Raw genomic sequence first — 10,457 nt, 5'->3', positions numbered from 1 at the left:
ACTCTATGACTCTGGCTGGCAGCGGCTGAGGTGGCACTGGGAGATGGGGAGCCAGGATTGACGGCTGCTTTGGACTCAGACTTCCTGAAGCTAACGAGAGACACTTTTGGAGTGTGATATTCTGCACCCTCTCCACTGAAGACTTCCAGGTGTAAATATGTGCAGTGCTCCCCCCCCAATAAATTCAATTCCCATTTGGGTCATCCATCAATGCTGGGGACTGCTTTCAGGTATAGTTCAGAGATTTTCACACCCATTCAGTACTACTAGTACTTCATTCAAACAAAATAATTCATTCTAAGTTCATGCCATGCACTGGGAGTTATGGAGGGGGGGGGGCTCCTAAATTCAAATTTAGCTCATGCTTTTCCACACACCAAAAGTTTCCAACTGGCAACACACCAAGTTCGGAGAATATTTTCTTCTTATTCCTCACCTTGAATCAGTAGCATGTCAGTGATGCTGAAGGAAGTGACAGGCTTTGATGTGCTGATAATGTGAGGAATCATGACGGCTTTGAGGCCAGATGTCCTGATAATATGAGAAAGTTCAGAGGCCAGGAGGAAGGTACCAGCCTACTCCACATCCTTAGGGGTTCCCCCTCCCCATAATGAGCTGGAATGTGAGGGTGGCATCTGGACTCTCCCCACAGCAGATAAGCACCAAAATGCCCCCTTCCGCCAGAGCCTAAAATGCCCTTATCCCTGAACCCCCCACCCCAGCCCTACGATTTCAAGGAACTGATTCTGAGAGGAAGAAACCACCATTTCCATTTCTGGGCAAAATTAAATCAGAGCGCTGGAGAAGACATGCGAAGTAGCACCTACAGGGGAAAAGCGAAGCTCATTTTCATCCTAGTATCCTCCCACAACTCAGTACAGTGGTAACTCGGGTTACAGACGCTTCAGGTTACGTACGCTTCAGGTTACATACTCCGCTAACCCAGAAATAGTGGTTCAGGTTAAGAACTTTACTTCAGGATAAGAACAGAAATCGTGCTCCGGCGGTGCAGCAGCAGCAGGAGGCCCCATTAGCTAAAGTGGTGCTTCAGGTTAAGAACAGTTTCAGGTTAAGTACGGACCTCCGGAACGAATTAAGTACTTAACCCGAGGTACCACTGTATAATCGTCAAATTGTTAACCGTGATTCCAATTTCAGTTTGATTTGTAAATGCTATCCTAGCTTCTTCTTTTTTAATCATAATTTCGATTTCTGTAGAATCATGGAATCACAGATTTGTAGAGTCGGAAGGGACTCTGAGTGTCATCTTAGAATCATAGAATCATAGAGTTGGAATAGACCACAAGGGCCATCGAGTCCAACCCCCTGCCAAGCAGGAAACACCATCAGAGCACTCCTGACATATGGTTGTCAAGCCTCTGCTTAAAGACCTCCAAAGAAGGAGACTCCACCACACTCCTTGGCAGCAAATTCCACTGTCAAACAGCTCTTACTGTCAGGAAGTTCTTCCTAATGTTTAGGTGGAATCTTCTTTCTTGTAGTTTGGATCCATTGCTCCGTGTCCGCTTCTCTGGAGCAGCAGAAAACAACCTTTCTCCCTCCTCCATGTGACATCCCTTTATATATTTGAACATGGCTATCATATCACCCCTTAACCTCCTCTTCTCCAGGCTAAACATGCCCAGCTCCCTTAGCCATTCCTCATAAGGCATCGTTTCCAGGCCTTTGACCATTTTGGTTGCCCTCCTCTGGACACATTCTCTGGACACATTCTCTCAACTAGATAATAAATGACAATGTGGCCATCAAATATCTACAGTGGTACCTTGGTCTACGAACTTAATCCATTCCAGAAGTCCGTTCTTACACCAAAGAGTTCTTAAACCAAGGCATGCTTTCCAATATCTCCATTCAGACCAGGTCTCTCCATAGTTGTTAGTTTGGTAATGAGTTGTAATTCAGCAACTTCTCTTTCAAGTGTATTTCTAAAATTCTTCTGCAATAAAACAGCTACTTTAAGATCTTGTATAGAATGCAATTAGAAGCTAATTCTGGTCATCTATCCCTTTAAGAATCCCTTCCCCTTCCCTGTGGAACCAACTGGCCATAACATTCCTCAACAGTTATAAGGCTGAAGTATCTGCCGAAGTGTGTATTACACACAAAAGCTCATACCTTGAAAACGTATATCGAGTTGATCTTTAAGGTGCCACTGGAATTATTAAAAAAGATTTTTTTCATCATGTTATTTATTATGACTATGACAGATCAACATGGCCTTCCACCTGAATCTGGTGTCATTCGTAGTTGACCTCTCTAACGCACAATGTCTTAGGCGACTTATTCCGGTTTTCAACTTCGGCTTTTGATCTCAAAACGTTCTGTTTATCACAGCTGATTCCTCTGTTCATCTTGATTGGAATCGGAGGGACCGGCCTGTGCACCATGTGCCTTGCTCTTCGCAACCCTGATGTCAGGTAAGTGCCACCCCTCAGGGCAGGATCAGCCCTTGGCATGGTGCTGACAACTGCCATCCGCGCAAAACCACGCCACGTGCTCCCTGCCTCCCAGTGGCCCCTGGGTGTCCTTCACTGATGGATGTGAGGCAGCGCTTTTGAATGGGACTTCAGCTGGACTCCCATCCGTGGCAGCTGCCCACTACTTTACGCAACTCAGAATTCATCACAGGGATCCGTGGCCTGAGAGGATGAGAGTGCGCTTGGCTTCTTATCAGAAGCGACACTGCCACTGAAGAGCGTCTGGGGACCCAGTGGCAGGGACTGGTGGCCTGGCTGGGCCAGGCTGATTAGCACCCTTCCAAGCTCCTTGGGGGCAGAGCTTTTGCCACTTCTTCAAGTGTTGCATCTTAAAGCGCAACCTGAATAAAATATGACCTGCTGTGCTCCAGAGGTAGAATAATAATAATAATAATAATAATAATAATAATAATAATAATAATAATAAAACAAATTATAAAACTACAGTAAAACATGAGCGTCAGCTTCTTAGCTTTAGAATAAGAAAACCAACCATATAAGCATTGCCATTCCTCAGCCAAGTTGTATCCAAGGCATTGCAATGAGCGGTACAGCATAGCTAAAAGCGTATTTGGGAAGAGAGTAAAGCCAATGAACTGTCTGAGCAGAAAGCACAGAGTCTACCAGGAACCTGTCATGGAGAAAGTGTAGGATTGGGTTGCCAGCATCGAGTTCTGTCCAGCACTGCCTCACAAACTTGCCGCTGTCTCTGGTGCAAGGCAGTGAGAAGCTGCCCTTGCATTTAGGTAACTGTGTGTTAACTGGCTTTAAAGGGCTTTTACAAATACGTGGCCTTTTTTTACATCCCACATTATAAAAGAAGTGTGCTCTTCTGGTGGCACTGAGGAGGCCATGATTGTTAAATTTGGTGGGAACCATGTGCCAAGAGTTGGGCAGAGCGTTACGCTTTATGCTGTTTGTTTTTCTTCTTATTCCAAAGATGTACTCCTTGATGTCTGCCTCTTGTCACGTTTCTCTGCCTGGCTGGGACAAAAAGAGCAACCCAGAGCCTTGGAACAAGCTGTGACCCAACGACCAGTACAAGGTATGGTAGGAAATACTTAACTAGGGTTATGATGCTGGTTATCGTATAGGCCAGGGATGGGGAGCCTGGTGTCCAGCAGAGATTGTTGGGACTCCAACTCCCATCAGCCCCATCTCTGAAATCTACGGAAGATGGGCTAATAATAATAATAATAATGGTCATTTGGTGGGAGGAATAATAAGCTTCAGCTTTGGAAGGTCTGGTGTGTGTGATCACAGCATTTGGGGTTGGACTAGATGACCCTTGGGTTCCTTCTATGATTCTTCATTCTCCTCTCCAGTTCAATCTTCTAAACTCTGACTGAGTGACTTCCGGGGAGGCGCCTCAGGCAATGGCGGAATTCCTCTGATCGGGAGGAATTTGCTCCGTGGGAACTGGGTCTGGCCGCCACTGCGAAGGCGGAGACCCGCAAAAAATCACAGGCGGGAGAAGCCTGTGAGCGTGGGATTTGGCGGGCACCTTTTGCGCCTCCCCTACTCGCGGGGAAACCCGGTTTTGGGGATCCGGAGCGACGTGGGGTGAGCGGCGCGGTGCTTCGAATCGTCTGCTTCTTCCACGGAGCGAAGCCGCATAGCTGTTGTCGGAGAGCGCTGACTTTTTCCTGTGGACAATTTGACTCTAAAGTAATTACCCGTGAGTAGAGCTGAAGCGGGAGAATTGGATGTTTAAACGTTTAATTTGACATCGTAACGGGGAGGTTCAAAACAGGAAGTCCGCCTTCCCCTTTTGTAAATAGACTGAGGCAACAAGGTTGCAAGCTGAAGTCTTGTACAAAAGCCTTGTACAAAAGACTAAATTTCCATCGGTAAAGAACATTAAATCCTCCCCCCCTTGGAGGAAGGAGAAGAGGGGGGGAAGTTGTGGACTGAGTATGCCTGCAGGAGAGAGTGAAGGGAGCTAAAATACCGCCGCTCTGACCCTGGGAACGGGCTGCTAGCAGGACTGACGTTTTGTGGAATGTTCATTGACAGTCTTTAGAACGTTTATTGACAGCTAGCTAAACAAGAGAAATACATTGTTTCTACTGTCTCCGGCTGCTCTTAAAAAAAAGGAGTAAAAGTAACTGAAAGTAACTAAAAATTGAAACTAACTTTGGATTGGCTGAACTGTGTTTAAAAAGAGGATACTACTGACTAACGCAAATAGAAACTGTTTCCCCCTAGTGGAAGCCTTTGAAACTGGTTGCATTACAAGAGCTGGGCTAGGGGAATTACCAGCTGCAAGATAAAAGTTGTGAGACTCTGGGATTGACCTTGAATCTTTTGAGTGTTATGGCAAATGGAAAGGAAAAAATAGATCAGTCAACTGCGGAAAAAACATTAAGGTCTGGGAGGACTTGGCAGCAATCCAGGAGAGGTTCGACACAAGGCCTCCCTGCCTCCTCGGCAGCTGCTTCTGCACCAGTACACTCCAAATCAAGAGGAATGTCGACAGAAGAGGCCTTAGCGGTTGCATTAAATAAGATAAATGATTCATTGGAACAGCTTGACTGGCAGAATCCGAGACCAGGGAGAAGAATCGGTGGAAGAAGACTGGAAAAAGTTTAAAGACTATTTACAGAAATACTGTAAAATTAATGAATGTTAGAAAAATGTTGGAATGAAGTTATATGGCTTTAGTAGAAATGTTATAAGGAATTAAGTATAGATAGATTAACAGAGTATTAAAGGGAAAAATAAGGTTAGAATGTGTTAAGATAATGATAGGATAGAAAACAGAGGAAGATGGAAAGGAATTGCTGAAACAATTAATAGAAGTGGAATACAAAAAGGGAGGTGTGAGGAGGTCGTGGAAATAAGTGAATGAAAGATAAAATATTGAAATTGGATTGTGTTTTAAATGGTTTTTGTTTTATTTTGTTAGTTGTTTGTGTTAGTGTTTTGTAGTGTTTTTGTATTGTAATGTATTGTTGTATTGGTGTTTTTTTTGTTTTCTGTAGTGTTGTGTTTAAACTGTTGAAAAAATTAATAAATATTATTCTAAAATTTTTAAAAAAAACTAAACTCTGACTGAGTAAGCAGGATAGATCCCTGAGTTCCTGCCATTGACTTGTGGTTCTTCCTGCAAAATTGCTTTTAAGCCCATTAAAGTTGAATGATTTGAGATCCTTTCCTGCCACTTCCGAGTCACCTTCAATGGTAGCCCCACGTAGAGCGCATGGTAGTAGTCCAAGCTGGAGATAACGCTTAACTGTCCTGCCCTCTTTCAGTTCTATGCGGTGAATGCAGACTATGACAATTTGAAAAAAGGAGCGCCCAGATATCTGAAGAGCAAATGAATCTGGGAGCTATAGTTTGGGTCTTTGGGTTTGATGCTTTTGTAACTGGATCTGTAATGGCTTTTAGTCAAATACAATAAATGATTGATTGATTGACTGACTGACTGATTGATTGACTGAAAAATGTCCCCCTCCTGCCCCCTTGGGTGTCCAGTGTGGCCTTCACAGATATAGACACAACATGGGGGAGGGTGTTTTGGCTGCTGAGCTGTGCCCCCCCATTGTGAGGGCTGAGGGTGTGATGGTGATGCCTCCCCAGCTGCTGCCATTGTCTGTGGGTTGACTGTGATGCCACAAACACATAAATGTGGGCCAAGGCGCAAGCCTCGGCAGTTGCCCTCCACAGAGAGAAATGGGCAGCTTGGTGGCACTCAGCCATGGTGGTCTCCTGCCCCGTGGCAGCAAGCTGACAAGTGGAAGGAGGCAATCGCCTGGTGCTGGGATGCTGTGGAGCAAGGAGAAGGCAAGTACAAAGTTTACTTGCTGGTGGGATCGCTACCTGAAGGTGACGGATATTCAGCTCTGAAGCTGGTTGATGCCTGGCAATGGACCTGGTGAGGCTGCAGCTGGTGGGTGGTTGTTGGAAGAGTTTGCGTTCAGACTAGTGGATGCCGTGAGGCTACGCTGGCTGAGATGGATGCAAAGTGGTTTGGAAGCCTTGTTTGTTAACAGGCAGCCAAACAGAGGAGTCGTCTGGGGGGACGCTGTTGGATGGGGGCCATCCCACTCACCTGTTTGCCTTTGCCTTACAGGGATGTCCGGAGCCGGTGAGGTTTTCCCCAAGTCCAGCCTTCAAAGTCATGAAGAGAACCGCAGGGCGTCCCTATTTACATTGGAGAAATGAACGTGAAATACTGGCAGCGAACAAAGGACAAGGCTGTGGCCAGACCTGAGAGAAGGAGCTTTGAAGGAAGACTGCAGGCGGACATCTGCTGCATTGCAAGTGATGGGACAGTGGAGAGAGAGAAGAAAACGAGGGAGGAAACATTAGGCCACATTAGTCCATTGGAAGTGCTATGAAGACGCTTTGAACAGGAATGGCTTCCCCTCAGGGATTCTGGGAACTGTAGGTGGTTAAGGGGACAGAGAGTTGTTAGGCGGGTTAGGCTTAGGCTTAGGGTTAGGAGTAGGGTAGGGGTAGGGGTAGGGTTGAGTTGGGGTAGTGTTATGGTTAGGGTTCCCTTCTTGTCAGGGAACTCTGGGAATTGTAGCTCTAGTTAAAGGTTAAGGGTTAGCGTTAGGGTTAGTGTCAGGGGTAGGGGTAGGGGTAGAGTTCCCTTTTTGCCAGGGAACTCTGGGAATTGTAGCTCTTGGAGGGGAACAGGGGGTCTCCTAACAACTCTCTGCACCCTTTTCAAACTATAGCTCCCAGATTCTTTGGGGGAAGAAGCCACAAGTGTTTAAAGCGGCTTCATAGCACATAAAATGGTGTGGATGTGGCCCTGGCCTCCCTCACCCCACTGCCCCTTATTATTGAGGAATCAAAAAGATTTCCCCATGCAAATCTCTCCGAAACAACGTATTTCATCTGGAAAACTTTTTAATAAAGATTACTTTTTATTAAAACCTTTGAATGTGTTTGAACTGTGTTTGAGTGTGCAGAGAATGATTTCACTTGAAAGCAATGCCCTTAGATTACAGAATCATGGAAGAGTTAGATGGGGCCACAAGGGTCTTCAAGTCCAGCCCCTGCAGGAATCTTTTGCTCTACGTGGGGCTCAAAGGACGGCCCTGAGATTAAGGGTCTCGTGCTCTACTCAGTGAGCTATACGGATTGATCTAAATAGCAAACACCAATCATTTATTTTTTACAATTTACAGTGGTGTAAAAGAAAGGGTGTAGGGAATGAAATGATTGTTGCCTTTTCATTGTTTAAGGATGTTTTGTTAAGACTTTTGATTCAACACACTTATTTCAATATACAGTTGTACCTTGGTTTTCGAACTTAAACCGTTCCGGAAGTCCGTTCTTAAACCAAAGCGTTCTTAAACCAAGACGTGCTTTCCCACAGCAGCAGGGGACTCAATTTACAAATGGAAGACACTCAACAGGAAGCGAAACATGTTCTGCATGCAAGGCAAAGTTCACAAACCAAAACACCTACTTCCGGGTTTGCAGCGTTCTTAATCCAAGTTGTTCATAAACAAAGCTGTTCTTAAACCAAGGTACCACTATATAAGCAAAGCAAGGTTTACAAACCAATACACCGACTTCTGGGTTTCCAGTGTTCTTCACCCATAAACTAAGCTGTTCTTAAACCAAGGTACAACTGTACTTAAAACCTCCAAGGAAGAAGAGCCCACAACCTCCCAAGGGAGACTGTTGAACAGCTGTTACCTCCAGAAAGCTCCTCCTGACGTTTAGTCAGAATCTCCTTTCTTGTAACTGGAAGACATTGCTTTGGGTCCTATACTTCAGAGCAGGAGAAAACAAGAGGCAATAAACAACTATGTGGTGGTGGAAGACATGGGAACCGTACATTTGCAACTGCATCAGGTTCGGCCTGTGTTTTTGCCATGGTCAGTCAGCTTTTCCATCAAAGAAGCTGTATTCACCACACACCGCTGTACCAACTACCTATAGAAAAACCAGAGGAGGTCTTTCAGCCTCCAGCCACTGTCATCCTGACAGCTACCAATACCTAACGATTCTTCATGAAGCCCTGATTCCAGGATAGGGGCACTGAATCTGGACTTCGGGGGTGTAAGTCCAGGGTTCTGATGCCCAGAGATCTCCCCCAAACAGCCATCTGAGATGGTGGCAGATTATGGGAATGGTGAGACAGAGACAGTGGCAGAAGGGGGGCGAGAGAGGCGGGCTGCCCCAGGTGCCATCTCTGAGGAGGGGTGACAAGAAGGCACCCCATGGGGGGCTTGCCCCACTGCCCCCAGGCACTGTGGCACGAGCTGCTGCCATCACACCGCCGCAGCTGCGTGCGGAGGATCCTCCGCTCGTGGCTGCACCCTCCTCCGCCATCCATACAGCACTTGAGCAGCGCCATTGGCAAATCGCCCAGTGGCGCATGCGCATCAGCAGTTGTGCACCGTATGGCATACCCTAACCCTCCACCACCACTGCAGGCGCAAGCAGAGGATCCTGCTGCCATACGTACAGCTCGCGTGCATGCGCATTATGTAATGGCGCACATGCATGCACAGTATGTAGCTGTGCACACGCATGTGCTGCTAGGCAGTTTGTCCTGCCCCCGACACCCCGCCGCAGGTGCCAATTCTCCTTCCTTTGCCACAGGACAGAGACAGCAGGAAACCATTCTGGTGCCACAACCTGTCTTAGGTAGTAAGCAGGTGGTGACAGTTGACTCAGAATTTCTCTCTCTCTCTCTCTCTCTCTCTCTCTCTCTCTCTCTCTCACACACACACACACACACACACACACACACACATTTCCCCAGGGTTGAGCATTGCACTGCAAAGCAAGGTGCCAATCAAAGCCTCATTTCTCGATCCCGACAAGAATTCAAGGAGGCCCAAACCTGGACTTAGGCCACATTCACACTGCACATTCAAAGCAACAAAATCCCAGGAGCTGTAGTTTGTTAAGAATGCTGAGAGTTGTTAGGAGGGCCCTGTTTCACTCACAGAGCTACAATTCCCAGAGATCCCTGTGGAAGAGGAACTGATTGCTAAACCATGCTAGCAACTGTAGCTCTGTGAGGGCTGTCCTTGTGGATCACCATTTATTGATGACATCCCTTTCTTGCTTCTCCACCTGTGCATTCAAGGGGACGTACACCAAATTACAATCAAACTACCGTCCCAGAAAGCAAAAGAAACCATAAAACAGCAAAACCATTAGCCCCAGTGACTTTTCTTTTCAGCATGTGATGATGATGTGAAAGAAACCTGTATCTTGGAGGATTACAAACTTCACATCATCTTCTGCTTCACCATTTACAGCAAATGGCCATTTAGAAAAGCAGCTTAAATTTATCTCTGTTATTTCATTTTCTTGTCTACCTGTTGAATTTTTCATTGCTTTTCTGTGTGTGACTATTTTATGAGCAAACCCAGTTGGCCGCCAGCATTTTCCCTTATTATTTTCAGCGTGGTCTGGCGTACACCAGGGATCGCTGAAAGCCCCCATTTCACAGCATAAGAGCCACTGGATTGGAGCAACAACTTCTTATGATTCTTTACTGAAGCAGAACGCAAAGCTGTAGACCTCATGGAAGCAAATCTGTTTCCACGACATGGAAACAATCTGCTCAGTTTGCCAGATTTGGGGGTGGAGGAGAGTCTGACCAATAGAAGGAAGATGAGATAGCCTTGAATGCATTGCCATAAATGTGCATTTTTGTTTCAGAGGGCCTTTTTGAGTGCTTTCTTCTTCTTCTTCTTTTGCTCTAGAAAGAATAGTAAAAGGAAGAGATAAAGGGTTTTGTCTCAAGATTGCCCCGATTAAATACACACATGCAAGCCAGTGTGGATATGAGCAGTCAGATAATGAAGATTTAAGAAGAAGCTGCTGTCGTGAGGTTAATTTGGAAACCAATTCCTGCCCCCAAAGGAAGCCAGACATGCTGGGCCACGTTGAGGAACTCTCCAAAAAGATAAACTTAGGCTCAATCAAGTAAAGGCAGTGCAGCTTATCATTTTCCTCTTACTGTGTGTCATG

At 46.0% G+C, this 10,457-nt stretch overlaps 1 long non-coding RNA gene across 1 annotated transcript; it reads left to right on the top strand.

Annotated features, from left to right (window-relative positions):
* Window positions 1-2,929: 2,929 nt before the first annotated feature.
* LOC114586604 (uncharacterized) lies at window positions 2,930-6,946 on the top strand. Its single transcript, XR_003704150.2, has 3 exons — window positions 2,930-3,244; window positions 3,439-3,543; window positions 6,574-6,946. It is a non-coding gene; the product is annotated as an uncharacterized LOC114586604 (long non-coding RNA).
* Window positions 6,947-10,457: the final 3,511 nt, after the last annotated feature.

Source organism: Podarcis muralis, chromosome 16 (assembly GCF_964188315.1).
Source record: "Podarcis muralis chromosome 16, rPodMur119.hap1.1, whole genome shotgun sequence".
In the NCBI taxonomy this organism is placed as follows: domain Eukaryota; kingdom Metazoa; phylum Chordata; class Lepidosauria; order Squamata; family Lacertidae; genus Podarcis; species Podarcis muralis.
This window is presented reverse-complemented; position numbering and strand designations above follow the sequence as displayed.